The sequence below is a fragment of the Chiloscyllium punctatum genome, chromosome 23, assembly GCF_047496795.1.
Source record: "Chiloscyllium punctatum isolate Juve2018m chromosome 23, sChiPun1.3, whole genome shotgun sequence".
Classification (NCBI taxonomy): domain Eukaryota; kingdom Metazoa; phylum Chordata; class Chondrichthyes; order Orectolobiformes; family Hemiscylliidae; genus Chiloscyllium; species Chiloscyllium punctatum.
Genome location: NC_092761.1, coordinates 88,366,744 through 88,388,049, shown reverse-complemented (window position 1 = coordinate 88,388,049; position 21,306 = coordinate 88,366,744). Strand labels below are relative to the sequence as shown.

The following is a 21,306-nucleotide window of genomic DNA, read 5'->3' as shown; positions in this document are numbered from 1 at the left end:
AGATAATAGCTCACTAACAGAGTGAGAGAAAACTCAGGAAATCTCTATAAACTGTTGTTTAAGCTGCACCTCCAATCTTGATGCAGAAGCTTCAGCAAGTGTAGAGAAATATGCTCACATCATTCACAAGATTAGAACAAAAATAAAACAATTTACAAAAGGAGTTTTCATAATGTACCTCATCATTTCCAGTAGAGGTACTGACCCTCACTCATGTGCACTCGTTATGTGAAATTACACATAAAAAGATCACAGTTTTAACAAAAGTGAAAAATTGCAACTCCTAATTTTAATGGAAATTATTTTAAAGACCAATTGCACCATTACCAAACTGATGTTGTGAATATGATTAGAATGATTACAGTCAAATTTAAAATGAATTAAAGGAATGGTCCAAATTATTTTAAATATAAAAATTAACATACCAAATCCTAAACTCAATAGATGAGTGGCAAAGCTCACCTTTGATTCTCTTCCAAATCTAGTCAGACAATAAAAGATTGGTAGTTTAGACAAGTGACTCCAAGATCATTTCTGACCCTGGTGAGTCTCAGCAACATCACCTCTGATTGGCCTGGTTTCTCTACAGTTTATAGATCAAAACTCCATTCACTGAAGCATCACATACACTCTTCTTAACTCTTGCATGCTTGCTATGTTGAAAGCAAGACTCGTCACATCATCTCCTTGTCTCACTTGTTCCCTTTCCAACACCTGAAAATCTACAGAATTACATAACCCAGTCTCTCTCTCCCATTCATGTCTTAACAAATCAATAAAGTTATAAACCGCAAGACGAGCAGCATAAAAGCAGTCATTTTGGATTTTTATGAGTCTCCTGCCTTACTTCCAATCTCTTCTCCTGTGAAAGTATGAACAGCTGATCCCTAGAGATCACTTTTTATGATTACATCTTTCAGTTAGAACTGGGAATACTACTGTACCCTGGGATTATCAAAGATGTAGTGATTGTAACAAGGCAAAAAAGTGAGGACTGCAGATGCTGGAAATCAGAGTCTACATTAGAATGGTGCTGGAAAAGCACAGCAGGTCAGGCAGCATCCGATGAGCAGGAAAATCGATGTTTCGGGCAAATGCCCTTCATCAGGAATGAAGGCAGAGAGCCTCTAGGGTGGAAAGATAAATGGGAGGGGGTGTGGGGCTGGACAGAAGGTAGCAAAGAGTACAATAGGTGGATGGGGGTGGGGGGGGGAAAGCTGATAGGTCAGAGAGGAGGGTGGAGTGGATAGGTGGGAAGGAAGATTGGCAGGTAGTATAGGTCATGAGTATGGTGCTGAGCTGGAAGGTTGGAATTGGGGGAAGGTGGAGGGAGGAGAAATGAGGAAACTGGTGAAGTCCACATTGATGCCCTTGGGTTGAAGTGTTCTGAAGTGGAAGAGGAGGCGTTCTTCCTCCAGGTGGTGAGGGAGTGGTGATGGAGGAGGCCCAGGACCTGCATGTCCTCGGCAGAGTGGGAGGGGGAGTGTTGGGACACAGAGCAGTGGGGTTGGTTGGTACAGGTGTCCCGGAGATGTTCCCTGAAACGTTCTAAGAGAAGGCGTCCAGTCTCCCCAATGTAACTGTCCTTGTTACACTGGATGGCTGAGGTTTGAGGGCGGAGGTGCGGGACGTGGATGAGATGCATTGGAGGGCATCTTCAACCACATGGGAAGGGAAATTGCGGTCTTTAAAGAAGGAAGCCATCTGGTGTGTTCTGTGGTGGAACTGGTCCTCTTGGGAGCAGATATGGTGGAGGCGGAGGAATTGGGAATACAGGATATCATTTTTGCAGGAGCTAGGGTGGGCAGAGGTGTAATCCAGGTAGCTGTGGGACTCAGTGGATTTGTAAGAGATGTAAGTGTCAAGTTGGTCATCATTGATAGAGATGGAGAGGTCCAGGAAGGGAAGGGAGGTGTCAGAGATGGTCCAGGTAAATTTAAGGTCAGGGTGGAATGTGTTGGTGAAGTTGATGAACTGCTCAACCTCCTCGCAAGAGCACGAGGTGGTACCGATGCAGTCATCAATGTAGCGGAGGAAGAGGTGGGGAGTGGTGCCTGTGTAACTATGGAAGATGGACGGTCAGCCAGGTGGATGTCATGGAATGAGTTCCATGATTGGGAATGTTAATCTGGTTCAATCAGGGAGTCCTGGCTGACATATAAGAACAGGAGTATCAGATATTCAGTTGACTCAGAGCTGGCTCTGAGGAAGCTGGATCAGTGTCAAGGACTCCCCACATGTAAATAAAGGGTGACTTGATGACAGGATACTGGCCTCTGTGGAGTTATTTCAATAACCAACTGCAATTCAGTCCCATACAATACCCAAATGCAATATGTAACTCTCCCAATTAAAGGTTAACCATTAGCCAACAGTGGGAAAACAAAACAGCTCCAACCCTGGCTGTCTTTCTCAGGATTTGAAGTATCCAATTTTACAACGTGACAAACTGACCAGCAGGCTGACTATAAATCAGATAATATCACCATCATTGTTCTGGAATTACTGACTCGGCTCAGAAGATGGGGCACTCAAAATGCTAGACTTATATCTTAAAACATGCTGCACTGCTTTGACTAATAGGCTGTTTGACACACCCCCATACTGGATTAGAGGCTCTGGAAACAATGATCAGCAGCAGAACCAGCAACAAATTTGAAATTAGAAGATGACACCATTAGATCAGATCAATGATTTCTTCAAAAAATTCAATGTGGCTGGCACAGGAATCTCTAAATGTTATTTATAAGGACACCTAGAAGATAACTGATGAAGTTCCTTGTAAGAAACTTCTAAATTGGAATCGAAGGCAAATTATTATCATCACTAAGAAATTGGTTGAGTGGCAGGAAACAGCATGTGGATCATAGACAGGTTCTCAATTGTCAGGATATGACTAATTGGAGAGGGATCGGTGTTGGGGCCTCAACTATTCCCTGCATTAGTTAATAACTTAGCTAATTAGACAGAAAGCCATATAACAAAATTTGTCAATGACACAAGGAGAAGTAGCATTATAAACAGTGTAAAAACATAAAATTACAAATCAATATGAATAAATTAAATGAAGAGGCAAAACAGATTTTAATATAGGCATGAATGTGTTCATCCACGTCAGACATTCGAAATAGTAAAAAGCTAGAAAAAGCAGAGTTCTAAAGAGACGTAGGTGTTCATCTAGATCATTAAAATGCCATGAACAGGGGATGGAAAATAATAAGAAAGACTCATAGAATTAGTGGCTTTTCTGCCTGGAAAGTACAACAGGATAGAAGTTGCACTGCTATACAAAACCCTGGTTCAGAGTTTCTCTGCATCTTCCAGCTTCAATGCGAATGTTCCAAAGTGAAGATAAAATAGCACCATCATTAAGTCAGATGGTGAAACCACAATATGACATGTTTACAAAGGACATGTAAACAGGGAAATTTATAATTGAATCATTTAATAATGGAGAGATGAGAGATGTAAAATCTTTAGTATCTGATATGATGACTTACTTACAATAGATACAATAGACAATAAGTGCAGGAGTAGGCCATTCTGCCCTTCGAGCTTGCACCACCATTAAGGATGATCAGCCATGATCATATTAAATCAGTATCCTGTTCCTGCCTTATCTCCATAACCCTTGATTCCACAATCCTTGACAGCTCGATCCAACTCTTTCTTTAATGAATCCAGAGACTGGGCCTCCACTGCCCTCTGGGGCAGAGCATTCTACACAGCCACCACTCTCTGGGTGAAGAAGTTTCTCCTCATCTCTGTCCTAAATGGTCTACCCCGTATTTTTAAGCTGTGTCCTCTGGTTTGGCACTCACCCATCAGCGGAAACATGTTTTCTGCTGCCAGAGTGTCCAATCCTTTAATAATCTTGTATGTCTCACTCAGATCCCCTCTCAGTCTTCTAAACTCAATGGTATACAAGCCCAGTCACTCCAATCTTTCAGTGTAAGATAATCCCTCCATTCCAGGAATTGACCTCGCGAACCTACGCTGCACTCCCTCAATAGCCAGAATGTCTTTCCTCAAATTTGGAGACCAAAACTGCACACAGTACTCCAGGGGTGGTCTCACCAGGGCCCTGTACAGCTGCAGAAGCACCTCTTTGCTTCTATACTCAATCCCTCTTGTTATGAAGGCCAGCGTGCTATTAGCCTTCTTCACTACCTGCTTACCTTCATTGACTGGTGTACAAGAACACCCAGATCTCTCGGAACTGCCCCTTTACTTAAATTGATTCCATTTAGATGGTAATCTGCCTTCCTGTTCTTGCCACCAAAGTGGATAACCATACATTTATCCACATTAAACTGCATCTGCCACACATCTGACCACTCACCTAACTTGTCCAGGTCACCCTGTAATCTCCTAACATCCTCATCACATTTCACCCTGCCACCCAGCTTAGTATCATCAGCAAATTTGCTAATGTTATTACTAATACCATCTTCTATATCATTAACATATATTGTTAAAAAGCTGCGGTCCCAGTACGGATTCCTGCGGTACCCCACTAGTCACTGCCTGCCATTCCGAAATGGAGCCGTTTATCACTACTGTTTCCTATCAGCCAACCAACTTTCAATCCAAGTTAGTACTTTGTCCCCAATACCATGTGCCCTAATTTTGCTCACTAACCTCCTACGTGGGACTTTATCAAAAGCTTTCTGAAAGCCCACGTACACTACATCTACTGGATCTCCCTCATCCATCTTCAGAGTTACTTCTATCAGACATTTCAAACATTGATTAATTGTAAAATTAAGCAATTATTTCATAACAATGTTGAATAAGATTCCTATGCCTCATTATCTGCAAAATTACTGATATTGAGTTTGCATTTCTATAAATCCTTTAAATGTGGTAACGCACCTCAAAGAGCCTCACACCAATATGTATCAAGCAAAATCTGACAGCAAGCCATACAAGGGGATATGAGAAAAAAATTGGTCAAAGCGTTGCCTCTCAAGCATGTCTTAACAAACTGCAAACAGGAGCTGGAGAGGTTTAGGTAAGAAACCTTCGAAGTTAACATCAGATAGTTGAAGGTATAGACAACAATGATAGAATGATCAAAGTTAGAGATGGGGAAGATGCCTGAATTAGGAGTGCAGAAATCTCAAAGGGTGACTGGAAGAGATCACACAGGGAGAGATTATAAATTGAATTGTAAACATGGATGACATTTTTTTAAAATCGTTTTGTGATGTGATATTGAACCAGGAGTCAAAGTAGGTCTTGAGCACCTACTTGAGGAGTTGAGTGGAGTGATCAATGAGTTAGGAAAGACACAGTAAACCATACAAGAAGAGGATTATGTTCATAATCACCAGACCAAATGGCACAAGATTGTCTGGGTTATATAAAGGGCCTTGTTTTAAAAAAGCTACAATTAGACTTTTTTTGAAAAAGCTTTTAAAAACAAATGACTTAGCAGAGTCTAGATGGCAAGGGCCCTACTACATTGCAAGAAAACAACACACCCAGCCCCGCTAACTGGTAGACTAATTCTTTCAACCTAACTCAAAGGGCTCTTTGTACTCATCCCCGGCACCCCTTAAGGCTAAGTTCAAAGAACAAATGTTCCTCTGTACCAATTTCTCAGGATGATGCAGTTTGACATTTAATATGCTGGTTTGGTTTCTCCATTAACTCAGCATTAAATCACGGAAGAATTTCATGTGTTCACTGGCTAGATGACACCAGTGGTTTTCGTGGAACTGTGAACTGTTCCGTATCTGCTTGCTTGCTTAATGGATGTTTCCCAGGTTCTGGCTGCCTTACACATACTCTGACTAAATCCCTTTAATTTCAAAAAGAAGTGGTAAGTGGGAAAGGAAAAGGCAACTGAGTTGCTTAACAATTGAGGAATAATAGTGAAAAGGCAGATCCTAACATCCACCCAGGCACTGGTAATGTCACTGGACTTGTGATCTAGAAGGATAGCCAAATGTACTGGGACATGGGTTCAGATTCCACTGGAATGGAAATTGAATTTAGTAAAAATTGAAATTGAAAACTAGTCTTGGTGATGGTGGCTGTGATAGTTTGTTTCACTAAACTCCTTTGGGAAGGGAATGTGGCATCCTTATCTTTTCTGGCCAATGTGTTACTCCAGACCCTCAGCAACATGTTTGACTCATGACTGCCTCTTGAAATGATGTAGGAAGCTACCCAAGTCATGAGTAATTCAGTTGAGCAAAAATATGGGAATAGTTGGTTTTAGAAAAATTCTATTCCCCCCAATCAGATGTCTAAAAATTAATTTGTGGGTCTTGGGTGTCACTGGCTGGGCCAACATTTATCATCCCTTGAGAAGGAGATGGCGAGTTGCCTTCTTGAACCGCTGCAGTCTATGTGCTGTGGATTGACCCACAATGCTCTCAGGGAGCAAACTGCAGGAATTTGACCCAGCAACAATGAAGGATCAGTGATATATTTCCAAGTCAGGATTGTGAGTGGCTTGTAGGTAGTGGTGTTCCCATTTATACTGCCCACGTTTTTCAAGATGAAAGTGATCATGAGCTTGGAAGGTATGCTGTAAGGATCTTTGGTGAAATCCTACAGTGCATCTAGTAAGTAGTATACCCTGCAGCTACTCAGCATCAGTGGTGGAGGGAGTGAATGTTTGTTGATGTCCTGGATAGTGCTAAGCCTCTTGGGTGTTGTTGGAACTGCACTCATCCAGGCAACTGGAGAGTGTTCCATCACACTCCTGACTTGTGTCTTGTAGTTGATGGACAGGCTTTGGGGTGTCAGGAGGTGAGTTACTTGCCTCTGGCCTGCTCTTGTATCCACTGTGTGTATGTGGATAGTCTAGTTGAGTTTCAGATCAACAGTAACCCAAATATGTTGAGAGAGGGAGATTCAGTGATGATAAGACCTTGAATGTCATGAGACAGTGGTCAGATTATTTCTTATTGGTGATGTTCATTACCTGGTACTTGTGTGGCACATATTTTACTTGACATTTGCCAGCCCAAACCTGGATATTGTCCAGATCTTGTTGCATTTGGATCCAGACTTCTTCAGTCTGAGTCATAACTGGTGCTGAATAATTTGCAATCATCAGTGAGCAAGCTCACTTCTAACCTTATGATGGTGGGAAGGTCATTGATGAAGCAGCTGAAGATGGTTGGGCCTAGGACACTAACCTGAGGAAGTCCTGCAGAGATGTTTTAGAGCTAAGATGACTGACCTTCAGCAGCTTCACACATCTTCCTTTGTGCCAGGAATAATTCAATCCAATGGAGAGTTTGCCCCCTAATTCCCACTGATTCCAGTTTTGCTAGAGCTCCTTGATGCCACAACTGGTTGAATGCAACCTTGATGCCAAGGGCTGTGATTCTCACCTCATCTCTGGAATTCAACCTTCTGTCCACATTTGAACTAAGACTGTAAGGAGGTCAGGAGCAGAGTGGTCCTGGTGGAACCCAAACTGGGCACCACTGAGCAGGTCATTGCTGAGCAGATGCTGCTTGATAGCACTGTTGATGACATCTTCTATTTACTGATAATCAAGAGAAGATTGATGAGGCATTAATTGGCTGGGTTAAATTTATCCTGCTTTTTATGTACAGGATGTAACTGAGCAATTTTCCACATTGTCCAGTTGATACCAATGTTGTAACTGTACTGGAACAGCTTGGCTAGAGGAGTGGCCAACTCTGCAGCACACAACTTCAGTAGTATTGCCAGAATGTTATCAGGGCCCATAGCCTTGGCTATATCTAGTGCCTTCAGCTATTTCTTCATATCACATTGAGGGAATCAAACAGTATCTGTGATGCTAGGAACAATGGAGGAGGCCAACACGGATCATCCGCTCAGTACTTCTGGATGAAAATTGCTGCGAAAGTTTTAGTCTTGTCTTTTACAATTATGTGTCATTCTTCCAGCAGTGAGGAAGTGGAGCCTCCTCCTCCAGTGTCTTATTTAATTGTCCACCACCATTCACTACTAGATGTGGTCAGACTGTAGGGGAATAGTTCCACACATCGTAGTCCTTAAAAAAAACTCTTTACACATGTACAAAAGTACAGTGCTGCAAAGACAGCCAGAGAGGCACCTGATCATGTCCCAGTATGGACAGAGAGACCATGATCATTGCAAATAATCAGAAACAGGTACAAAAACAGAAATTGGATCACTGGGCTCACAAGATTAACTCTGCCTTCTCTCCCCACTGATGCTGCCAGACCTGCTGGAGTTTCTACAGCAATTTCTATTTTTGTTTCAGATTTCCAGCATTTGCAGTTCTTTGTTTTATTTCAGAATCAGGCACCCTGACTGATTTTCCTTTCCTATTCTGGGGCATGGGGGCCAGCTGCAGTTCTCAGATTGCACACTCACTGGAGTATGTGGCAGAGTTAGTTATCCACTCAGTAAACTCACTGAATCATAATGAGGGCTCAGTGAGGTGGTCTCATTTGCAGAGTGAATATTTCGCCACATCCTTATTGAGGGAGGATCTGCTTCCAAGGAGAAGGCTAGCAGAAACAGATTCAACAGCTTCTCATCTGATACTGAGGGTTTTGTGTTAATATTCCATTTGCTGGAATTGCAAAATGAGCAGAATTTTGAAAGTTAATGGAAAATTAGGCTGGGGGCAAATTAGCAAATGCCTGTTCTTTATCGGGAAGATTTAATTAAACTCAACTGTAGTGTACTGTTATGCAGAGCAATCTTCCTCTAATGACTACATGAGGACTGTGCAGCAGAAAAAAAGTTAGAAAGGATCGAGATAAGGTTCTGGTGATATACAATACACAACAAGAAAAAGCCATTCAGTCCAAACAGTGCATGCTGGTGATAATGCTCCACTCATGTAAAATCACCCATGTAGTGATTGTGATGAGTTCAGCCAGGTGGACTTCATAGAATACATGTTCTCTGACTAGGGCTGTTAATCCAGTCCAGTCAGAGAGCATTGGCTAACAGATAAGAACAGGAGTGTCAGACATTCTGTTCACTCTGAGACCTGGCTCGGAGGGACCTGGATGAGTATGAAGGACTCTCCATGTATTAGTAAGGGGTGACTTGGTGACAGGATACCAGCCTCTGTGGAGTTGTTACACCCAGAAAAGAAAACATTCTCTTGGTTTCCATTCTATTAAAACCTATTGCAAATTTCCAAAACCCTTCACCTCGATTAGATTACCTCTTAGCCTTAATTTTGTTTTCAAGGGAAAAGACGGAATCATTCCCAGACATTTCAGGCATCATCCTTGAAAACCTTTACTACACTGTCCTATCATCTCTAAATAAACTTTTAAATATAAATATAACACAACTCCACACAATATTTCAAGTGTCGCATAAGAAAAGTTCAATGCAGGTTTAACAATCTTTGAAGTGGTCATATCGGAAACAGGGTCCTGAATTTGATTTAAAAGGAACTATGAGTGTATGAGGCACAGGTTGGCAGGGATGGGTTGGAGAAATTTGCTACAGGGGTTAAGAGCAAATTGGCAACAGTTCATATTTAAAGAACATGTGTTTTAATTACAACAACGATTAATTCCTGTCTGACAAAAAAATAAAAGGTGGCTCAACCATGGCTTACAAAAGAAATTTGCAATAATATCGGATCAAAAGAGGAGACATGTCGAGTCGACCGTAAAAGCAGCAAGCCTGAGGATTTGGAGAATTGTAAAAATTAGCAAGCCTGAGGACAAAAAGTTTGATCAAGAGGGGGGGATATAGAGGATGAGAATAAATTTGCAGGAAACATGGAAACAGATCATAAAATCTTCTGTAAACATAAGAGAAAATGATTACTAAAGACAAATACAAGCCTCTCACAGTCAGAAGCTGGGGAAATTATAATGGGGAACAAAGAATTGAACACTCTTTGGTTCGGTCTTCACAAAAGAGGAAACAACCTCCTAGAAATAGATCTAGGTCTCGTGAGAGAGCACAATTAATAAAAATCAGTATTAGTAAGAAAATGGTGCTTCAGAAAATTAATGGGGTTATAGGCGGACAAATTCCCAAGGCCTGATAATCTACATCCGAGACTACTAAAGGAAGTGGCCCTGTAAATATTGGGTGTATTGGTTGTCATCTTCTAAAATGCTACACACACTGGAGCAGTTCCTACAGATTGAAGGGTGGCTGATGTAACCCACTAGTGTATTTAAAAAAAAAGAAGGATCGATAAAACAGACAATTACAGACCAGTTAGAATATCAGTAGTGGGAAAAGTGCTAAAGCCTATAATAAAAGGTGTGATAACAGAACATTTAGAAAGCATTAAGTGATATTGGATGAACGTCAGGTTCTGATGAAAGGTTCCGACCTGAAATGTTGACTCCCCTTCTCCTCTGATGCTGCTTGACCTGCTGTACTTTTTCCAACTCAATTCTTTATCCATTCTGATTCTCCAGCATCTGCAGTTCTCACTATCTGTAAATCATGCTCGTTAAAGTTAAAGCACATGGGATACAGAGTAATATATTGGCATGGATTAAGAAATGTTTGACAGACAGGAAACAGAGTGGGAATAAATTGGCCTTTTTCTAAATGGCAAGCAATGATTGGTAAGATACTGCAAAGGTCAGTTCTTAGGCCTCAGCTACTCACATTATATATAAGTGGCTTGGATGACAGAACCAAATGCAACACTTCAAAATTTACTGATGACACAAAATAAGGCAAGATTGTGACTTGTCAGGAAGATGCAAGAAAACTTAAAAGTGATTTGGACAAGTTGCACGAGTAGACAAAAACATGACAAATGCAGTTCAACATGATTAAGTGTGATATTTAGTGTGGAAGAAAGAAATACAGATTATTATTTAAATAGTGATATATTGGGGAGTGTGGAGCACAGAAAGATCTGGGTGTTCTTGTACACCAGTAAGTTAAAATTGACAGGCAGCTGCATCAGGCAATTAGGAAGGCAAATGGTACCGGCCTCCAGTGCAAGAGGGATTGGAGTTCAGAAGGAGAGCCTTGGTGAGGCTACAGCTAGAGGAGAGTAATTTGTGCAATTTGGTGTCTCTATATAAGAGAGGATATACTTACCTGAGAGGAGTACAGTGGAAGGTTGCTTATCTAATACTGGGGATAGTGTGAATGTCCAATAAGGAGACATTGTTCAACTGGGCCCGTATTCATTAGGGTTTAGAAGGACGAGAGGAGTTCTGATTGAAACACAAAATTGTAACAGCTCTAAACAGACGAGATGCAGGGAGCAGGTTTCCCTTGATTGAGAAGTCTAAAACCAGGTGGCATAGTCTCAGGATACAGGGTATGTTATTGAGGACCGAGATGAAACATTTCTTCGTTCAGAAAGCAGTGAACCTGTGGGATTGTCTACCATAGAAGACTGGAGGTCAAGTCACTGAAAATATTCAAGAAAGAGTTAGATAAAAACTTTAGATTTAAAAGGGATGTGGAGAAATTGAGAATATGGTTTTGAGATAGAGGATCAGTCATATCATACTGAATGGTGGAATAGGCTCAAAGGGCTGAATAACCTACTCCTGCTTCTAATTGCTATGTTTCTGTTCCAATTTTTCAATTCTATTTCTCTGGAAATATAGCCACGTACTGTTTTTGCTGTTTTAAAAATAACAGCCTCGTCAACATGCAGAACAACCTTCAGCGATGAGATTATTTCAAGTATTTTCCATCCAGTTTTTTTTAATGTTAACTCATTCCCTCTCTTCATCTCCTAGCATAGATATGGACACCCATGAGGGTTTGTATTCACATACACTCAAGCCACACTTTGTATATATCAGAGACCAGGTTACCAACTCTGACTGGATGCAATGTAGCAGTTTCATCATAAGGACCTCCCTCCTACTACCCTGCATACTTCACTTCAATCTTTCCCATTGCTCAACTGATATGCCAATTTCCCATGGTCAATCAAAAACCTGATTCATCTGATTGTTTTTTAATAGCTAAGAATCATTCAGTCTTTCTTTTGCCTATCACAGTTGTTCTCCAAGTGACAAAAAGAATTTTGAAAAAATAAAAGTTATTCAGTATATTTTTATTGCCCCTATGATTTAGGAGAAAATGCACAGCTCCCCAGCTCTAATAAAAAGTGTTGAGTTGGACAGTAGTAACATGAGAGATGGGAGCAGAAGGATATTCAGGTCCCTGTGTCTTCTCTGTCAAACATAGCTGTTCATCAACCAGCTTCTTACACTACAAATCACTGCTAATCAAAAAAGCTATACATAATATGTTCTGCGAGGTGATGCATTTTGGAAGGTCGAATTTGAAAGCTGAGTACAGGATTAAGGATAGGATTCTTGGCAGTTTGGAGGAACAGAGGGATCTTGGGGTGCAAGTACATAGATCCCTTAAAATGGCACCCAAGTGGACAGGGTTGTTAAGAAAGCATATGGTGTTTTGGCTTTCATTAACAGGGGTACTGAGTTTAAGAATTGTGAGATCTTGTTGCAGCTCTATAAAACTTTGGTTAGACCACACTTGGAATACTGCGTACAGTTCTGGTCACCCTATTATAAGAAAGATGTGGATGCTTTGGAGAGGGTTCAGAGGAGGTTTACCAGGATGCTGCCTGGACTGGAAGGCTTATCTTAATGAGGAGAGGTTGACTGAGCTCGGAGTTTTTTCATTGGAGAAAAGGAGGAGAAGAGGGGACCTAATTGAGGTATACAAGATTATGAGAGGCATAGAGTTGATAGCCAGAGACTATTTCCCAGGGCAGAAATGACTAACACGAGGGGTCATCGTTTTAAGCTGGTTGGAGGAAAGTATAGAGGGGATGTCAGAGGCAGGTTCTTTACACAGAGAATTGAGAGAGCATGGAATGCATTGCCAGCAGCAGTTGTGGAGGCAGGGTCACTGGGGACATTTAAGAGACTCCTGGACATGCATATGGTCACAGAAATTTAAGGGTGCATACATGAGGATCAGTGGTCGGCACAACATCGTGGGCTGAAGGGCCTGTTCTGTGCTGTACTGTTCTAAGTTCTATGCATTATTCACAGGAGTGACAGAATAGTGAGAACAAGGCAGCATTAATAAATTACCATCACCAAGGCAACATTAAGACCAAGACTGTGTGGTTTGAAGCAGCCCAGGGCAGCTAATGACCCAGTTATTGAACACTTATTTCCCAGAACCATCAGAATTCACTTTTGATAAGTCATTCCTAATGCAGTTGAACAGATTGCATATTTTTTAGTAAGCTGTCATCTTTGTAAAGGCAAAGAGTCTAAGATCTCTCTCTCTCTCTGTGGATTAGGATCTATCCTACATTGTGGAAGGTTCCTGAAATAAAACACAGATGACACAGAAGAAAGCAAGCAAGGTAAATCTCATAACTGTGCTCCTGACTCCTGACCACTTCTTTCCTTCCCTCTCATGCATTAACTCCAAATTCAACCCTCACAGGAATAGATGGATGATATTCAGCCCTTCCAGCCACTTTGGCCTTTTAATGGATCACAGCTATACTTCCTGCAGAATTGCAATTGAACAGCAACCTATTGGATCATGACCTGCAGCCAGCTGTCATTGTCATATGCTTGCCTTTCCTGCACTTACCAAAGCTAAATATTCATCATGTTTCCTCCAAACCAGAGTTTTAACAGCACTATTTAAACCTTCTCTAATGCCGAGCTTATCGTGTCCAGGACTCACACCTCCTATTCTCCCATCCCATTTCCACATGAAATTGTGCAGATTCAACAGTCCTGCAACCCTCTGATGAGGCAAAGGGAATGTAAATATGGTTTCTTTCCTGTTGGTTGAGAAACATTAGGCTTCTGACAAAACAATATACATCTTCTGACCCATCTGATAATGGCAGTGAACGTGTCAAAATTGGACAAGTATCCTTCCTGTTGAGGGAAAACATCATTATGAGTTCTCACTGCTGATAGTTTTTCAGATCCAAAATGTGAGAGATCAGGAGTTAAGTAAAAATGTCAACATTGAGATGGACAAATCATTATTGAGCATTAAGGTTATACAATGAAGATGGCTAGGTAGAGTGAATGACATACATCAGCCATGACCTAATTGAATAGCAGAATAGGCTGAAGGACCAAAATGACCTTCTCTCAATTGTACACTATGTAGATACCTGGTTCAGATAGGATAGGGTCAACACTAGCCAATTAAATAATAACAACAACATGCTCACATAATCTATAACTGCACATTAACACAGACTAAATCTGAATGTTGCATTACTTACCCTCAGATAATACTGAAACTGGAGCAAATTTTTGTCTCCCATGTTTTTTACTGTCGAGCTTACTATGCTCCTGAAGGCAGACATCTGAACATGTGCCTCCCACAAGATGTTTGTATTGTTAAACTTAGAATGTTAACCTGACCACAGTTGGATATTGTGCTCAAATGATTCGATAGTAAATGCAAAAAGACAACACTAGAACTGTGTGATGTTTTAAATGATCAAATAGCTGAAGAGGCTGCAGTTCCTTTTCTGAACAATAAAAGAGGAGATGTAAATGATGAAGGGCTAGAAGATGGAGGAGTGCGATAGGCTAGAGGTAGAAAACATAATTGAGTTTTTGAAGAACTAACAAAGAAGATTGATGAGGGCAGAGCAGTAGATGTGATCTATATGGACTTCAGTAAGGCGTTCGACAAGGTCCCCCATTGGAAACTGGTTAGCAAGGTTAGATCTCATGGAATACATGGAGAACTAGCCATTTGGATAGAGAACTGGCTCAAAGGTAGAAGACAGAGGGTGGCGGTGGAGGGTTGTTTTTCTCACTGGAGGTCTGTGACCAGTGGAGTGCCACAAGGATCGGTGCTGGGTCCTCTACGTTTTGTCATTTACATAAATGATTTGGATGCGAGCATAAGAGATACAGTTAGTAAGTTTGCAGATGACACCAAAATTGGAGGTGTAGTGTACAGCAAAGAGGGTTACCTCAGATTACAACAGGATCTGGACCAGATGGGCCAATGGGCTGAGAAGTGGCAGATGGAGTTTAATTCAGATAAATGCGAGGTGCTGCATTTTGGGAAAGCAAAGCTTAGCAGGACTTATACACTTAATGGTAAGGTCCTAGGGAGTGTTGCTGAACAGAGAGACCTTGGAGTGCAGGTTCATAGCTCCTTGAAAGTGGAGTCACAGGTAGATAGGATAGTGAAGAAGGCATTTAGTACGCTTTCCTTTATTGGTCACAGTATTGAGTACAGGAGTTGGGAGGTCATGTTGCGGCTGTACAGGACATTGGTTAGGCCACTGTTGGAATATTGCGTGCAATTCTGGTCTCCTTCCTATCGAAAAGATGTTGTGAAACTTGAAAGGGTTCGGAAAAGATTTACAAGGATGTTGCCAGGGTTGGAGGATTTGAGCTATAGGGAGAGGCTGAACAGGCTGAGGCTGTTTTCCCCGGTGTGTCGGAGGCTGAGGGGTGACCTTATAGAGGTTTACAAAATTATGAGGGGCATGGATAGGATAAATAGACAAAGTGTTTTCCCTGGGGTTGGAGAGTCCAGAACTAGATGGCATAGGTTTAGGGTGAGAGGGGAACGATATAAAAGAGACCTAAGGGGCAACATTTTCACACAGAGGGTGGTATGTGTATGGAATGAGTTGCCAGAGGATGTGGTGGAGGCTGGTACAATTGCAACATTTAAGAGGCATTTGGATGGGTATATGAATAGGAAAGGTTTGGAGGGATATGGGCCAGGTGCTGGCAGGTGGGACTGGATTGGGTTGGGATATCCGGTCGGCATGGACAGGTTGGACCGAAGAGTCTGTTTCCATGCTGTACATCTCTACGACTCTATGTTCCAATTATGAGGGTAACCATTTGTATCAACTATTTCTGTGGTGTAAATGCTGTGTAATGTTCCACTCACAATGGAAACTTTGGGAGATTCATCTTAAACTCCTGATGAGTGACATGCAAAAAGTCAATCTGAAGAGAGTGTGTACTTGGAGGAAATCTCACCCCATCATTCTTTGTTTCATCTACAATTAAGATAGTGTTTGGGTTTTCTCAGGCGTGCAGTACAGTAATTCCTTTCACAACAACAATTCTATCCCTGGTTAACAAATGGGAATAGCAAAATGTAAGGTAAGCCCAAAACGTGGGAAAAATGCAACATTGATATTGGAAAGTCAATAATTAATAGATAAATAATGATTAGAAAGTTAATAATTAATAGACAAACAATGGTAAAAAGGGCAATAAGTAATTGTCATCTGATGTACTGCAAAGGAACGAGTGAATCTCCCTTGATATTGATTACGTTGAATAAAGAAGACCATAATATGACGAGAGACTTAAAGTTAGTTCCTGGACTATTTGAACTGTTAAATACAATTATCCTTTCCAACATTTAAATCGAATACTTCTTTTCTCCCACCGAGCATGTAAAACCTTAACTAATATCATAGCCTATTGATTAAGTTCATCCTCCTGCTTCCCCTGCAGTTTTTAAGGTTTATCTGGCTCAGATGCTCAACTAAAATTTAAATCTCCTTTCATCATAAGGAGACCACCATAAAGAGAAATTACTCAACTCAATGGTGAAAGAACAGGGGAATAGGACCAACTGGATAGCTCTTTAAAAAAAGCGCTAGCCCAGGCAGTATAGTCTCCTTTGTGCCAGTTCATTCTTTGATTCTTAACTCAGAAACTTAAATACCCAGTGTAAGTTTTGAAGGATGAATCAGACATTTTGCAATCTTATCATATTTAGTCTTAAGATGAGCTGCCAACCACACATTCATGTCATCATAAAAATTTCCTACTTCTGCTTCTGTGATTCGGCCCGATTCTGTCCAATGTCAGGTCATCTGCTGCAAAAACCTCAACCCATTAGACTCAATTATTCCTGGCTAGTGTCTCACCTTCTCTCTCATCCATATCCTTGAGCTCATTTAAAATTGCTGTTCAAATCCTAAACTGCACTAAGTCCCATTCACCCATCATCACTGTTCCCTCTGAACTATTGGTTCCCCATATGGCAGTGGTTCAATTTCAATCCTGTTCTACTCTTTGTGAATAACATTGAGGGAGAAGTAGTGAACAGAGGGCCTGACACCTTCCAATCATAGACAGGAAACAGATCACTGATATTTCTCAATAGCTAGCTATAAGGAGCATTGGGGTAAATGTAGGATCAGGCTGTGCACTGTTTCCATTGCTGCCCTTAGGTCTCAAAAGGGCATTGGGGCAATTGTTTAGAAACTTTGTTCCTTCTGCCAATTAGTCCAGTATCATCACTTGTGTTGTTGATACCTATATTTATCCTTCTACAAAATACCAGTAAATCTCCCTTAATTAGGTGTAAACAACAAGCAAAGTCTTCAATGGTCATTACAGAGTTAGCCAACCAGCAAACTTTAATCAAATGCCATTTACTAACTGCAACCACAAACAGAAACATTTCGACATCAAAAGTACAGCGATAGAAATTGAGATCTATTTATATCCTGGACCCATGAGCCTAAAGAACAGTCATCAACTGTACATGGCAGCAGCTGGTCCCATTTAGTTGCAGACGTATTTACTAAATAGTTGTCACAGGAATCCTTCAGCATTTTGGGTCTGGCATACACTACAGTCAACATTGCATATGGTTCCAAGTGCTTCAACAACACTCTTGCTACTGCTGTAGTCAGGCAAAGTCAGAGCCATGCCAATGGAGGACAGGTTTACCCATGTTCCTTTAGAACACCTCATCTTCTGCCTCAGAACACTTCACCCCAGGGCATCAATGTGGACTTCAACAGTTTCCTCATTTCCCCTTCCCCCACCTCACCCCAGTTCCAAACTTCCAGCTCAGCGCTGTCCCCATGACTTGTCCTACCTGCCTATCTTCCTTTCCACCGATCCACTCCACGCTCCTCTCTAACCTATCACCTCCATCCCCACCCCCATTCACCTATTGTACTCTATGCTACTTTCTCCCCACCCTCCTCTAATTTATCTCTCCACCCTGCAGGCACTCTGCCTCTATTCCTGATGACAGGCTTTTGCCCAAAACGTCGATTTTCCTGCTTCTCGGATGCTGCCTGAACTGCTGTGCTTTTCCAGCACCAGTCTAATCTAGAATCTGGTTTCCAGCATCTGCAATCATGGTAAAAACAATGTTCCTTTAGAGGATGAACACAATTTATAAAATCACTGTGAAATAGAAAGCATTCGGAAATTTTCATTGACCTTTTGATTGCTTTGTTACAATGCCCCATTAGGGGTCATCTAAATACTATTGTTTGTTTATTTTTAATAAAGTAGAAAGCATGGAACCCACTATCAGAAATGCATAAATCCCTTTCTAGGGCACTCCTCGTCCTCTGCCCAATATTTTAACATTAACCTGAGGGGAGGTGATGGCTGAGTGGTATTACTGCTGGACTGTTAATCTAGAGACCCAAGGTAATGTTCTGGGGACCTGGGTTCAAATCCCGCCAAAGCAGATAGTGGAATTTGAATTCAATTTTTTAAAAATCTGGAATTAAGAGTCTAATAATGACCATGAATCCATTGTCGATTGTTGGAAAAACCCATTTGGATCACTAACGTCCTTCAGGGAAGGAAGCTGCCATCCTTACCTGGTCTGGCCTACATACAACTCCAGACCCACAGCCATGTGGTTGACTCTTAACTGCCCTCTGGGCAATTAGGGATGGGCAATGAATGCTGCCTAGCCAGCAACACTTTCATCCTGTGAATGAATAAAAGAAAAAAACTCTTTTTGTTTAAGCAGGGACTTCCAACCATTAAAGAGTGGACTAACTATGTCACATGATTCTGTTAAGTTTCTTCATTCATAAACATCTTGACAGTCATTTCTTGGCTTGCTATAAAGACCATAGAGGAGTCCATTTGACCCATTGAACTGATGCTAGCTCCTTGAAAAACTGCCCAATAAGTTCCCCTCTCCTGATCTTGTTCATCAACATGGCCTAGCGGTATTATTGCTAGATTATTAATCTAGAGACCCAGGTTAATGTTCTGGGTTCAAATTCCACTATTTGCCATAGTTAATTTTAGACTCTTAATCCCAACTATGAAACAGTTGTCAATTGTTAACATTCTTCAGAAAGGTGTGAAGGGCTGGGATACCAGGTACTAGTATTAAATTAGCACAAATATACTAATTCTGTACTTCTTTGGTTCCTCTCCTGTGCTACTGGAAAGCAACAAACCTGCACTCACAGCTCATAAAGGGGGCCTGGTAATCAGTACACCAGCTAGACTCTTAATGAATGAAAGGATCATTTGGATATTTCAAAGAAGAGACATATTGAACACAAAATATTAACTCTGTTTGCCTCTCTCCACAGATGTTGCCAGATCTGTTGAGCTTCTCCAGGACTTTCTGTTTTTACTTTACTGCTATATATGGTAATGATTATGAAAGAATTAATGTTTAAGTTGTTATAAGCTCCATCCAGTCTGAAGATGTCACACAGTCTTGCATGGAGGATCAGGCAGGTGAGCTCAAGATCCCAGTGGAGGCAGACACAAGATCTCCAGCTCTTTGATTGCCTTGTTGGACTTATGTAAGGCAATGTAACTTGTACCTATTGCTATTGTTCAAAAAACTGCCTCCTTTTATGTAAGGCAAGTGCTTCTTCTCATTGAGACTCACCAGTGGCCTATCCTCTATCACTGATAATTAGGCAGGCCCTGAGGCTTGGAACAGAATGGAGGGGGAGGGGAGTATGTGATGTCCGATATGATAAAGGCCTTTAGAGACCAGTAGGCACCGCAGGGACTGGGGTGCATCATCCTGGACAATATTATTTTGATTTCTGTTGATTGATTTTGTATTTTTATTACTTTTAACCATTTCTTAATTTGATGTTTAAAAGAGCAGAAAAGAGGAATGGTAGAAGTACAACACCTCAACCACCCAGAGCTCAATACGATAGAACCTACAGTGGAAATGAAAGTAAAGAATCACTCAACCACAAAAGAGTAAGTGAGCAGTTTTAGTTCTGCATCTGAATAGCCCCCGTGGTTGTTTTAGTAATACGGGGAGCTCCCTTCCTGTTGGGGAATACAAGTCACTTCTGTGAAGTGTGCAAGGATCATGTAACAATGTGGGTGTATATGACTAAATGGAACTGTTACAAACAAAGTAATCTAACCCCTAGTAAAACAGCAACGTGAAAATGTTGCAAAAACGTGGATTTTATTACCTTTGAGGTGTAAAAAAAATGATGGGGTGATCTGATCATGATGTGTAAGATGTAGGATTTGTTTAGTAATAATTTGTTTCCTTTGGTAGGAATTGAAAAACAAGATGACAGGATTAAATTTTGAGGAAGAACATTTAGGACAGAATTCACAAAGTACAACATAAATGCTTTCAAAAGATCCAGACCGGTGGAGACTTCAACATTGATACCTTTCCTAATTAATATGAAAAAGGACAGGTATATGGAATTAAGGTAGAGATCAGCTGTTATCCCATTGACTGGCTGTCAGGCTTGAAGAAACAGGAGGAGGCAATGCAGCCTTTAAATGAACAGTAAGTGAGCAATCTGGTAACAAGGCTGTGTATCATCTGCTCCTCATTGCAGATCCAAAATCTTTTTTAACCTCCTAAGAATGATTGTGTACAATTCTAGGTACAGTGGCTTCATGCTTTTGACCTATGAATTTCAGAAAAAACACTTCTACCAACTAGTAGGAGTTTCCAAATAAGTTGCCCTTTATACAAATCTGGTATAGCTAGGCGTGTGGGTATATTCAGCCCGTCCAGCATTTTCAGCTGTGATCTAACTGAAATAAAGTCTCTCCACTTTATCTATTGCCTTTATTCTATAACTTTTGATAGATTTTAGTTTGCTATGAGTATTAATAACAGTAATGAAACTTGCAATTGGGGCCCCACACCCTACTATCAGACTTCTGGAGATGACGAAAACTTCCAGGTTTCCAATCCCTTTTTGATTCTTAGTCAGCCATGTGATGGAAAGACAATTGGAGCATCTACCATCATTATTCAGAGCTCCAGGCCGCGTGCACGTAAAAGTATCAGTTGGCACAGCAACATGAATGAGCTATTTTGGAGGTGACTGGCTCAGTCAAGCAGCTGGCATAGATCAGTTGAGCCAACAGTACAGGGTTCAACACCCATTCTGCCTGCATTCAGTACCTGCCTCCTTGTACCAGATATGGTAGAGGTTGTGACATTATGGGTCAGGCCTCTCTTAAGGCGGAGATTAAATAAACCATGTGCAGTACAGTCATGCTCCTGTGAAAGACAGCAATCTCTGATTCTAATACAGCTAGCTCAATTCTCCACTGAACTCAGTTTCTTAACCCCAAGCAGGAAAACAACAGGCAAAGATTGTGCAAC

General features: G+C 41.2%; 1 protein-coding gene across 3 annotated transcripts in view; it reads right to left on the bottom strand.

Moving 5' to 3' along the window:
* The window catches only part of LOC140494231 (ubiquitin-associated and SH3 domain-containing protein B-like), a 137,223-nt gene that overhangs the window by 99,546 nt on the left and 16,371 nt on the right, over nt 1–21,306 (bottom strand). The gene's annotated exons all lie outside the window — the stretch shown is intronic.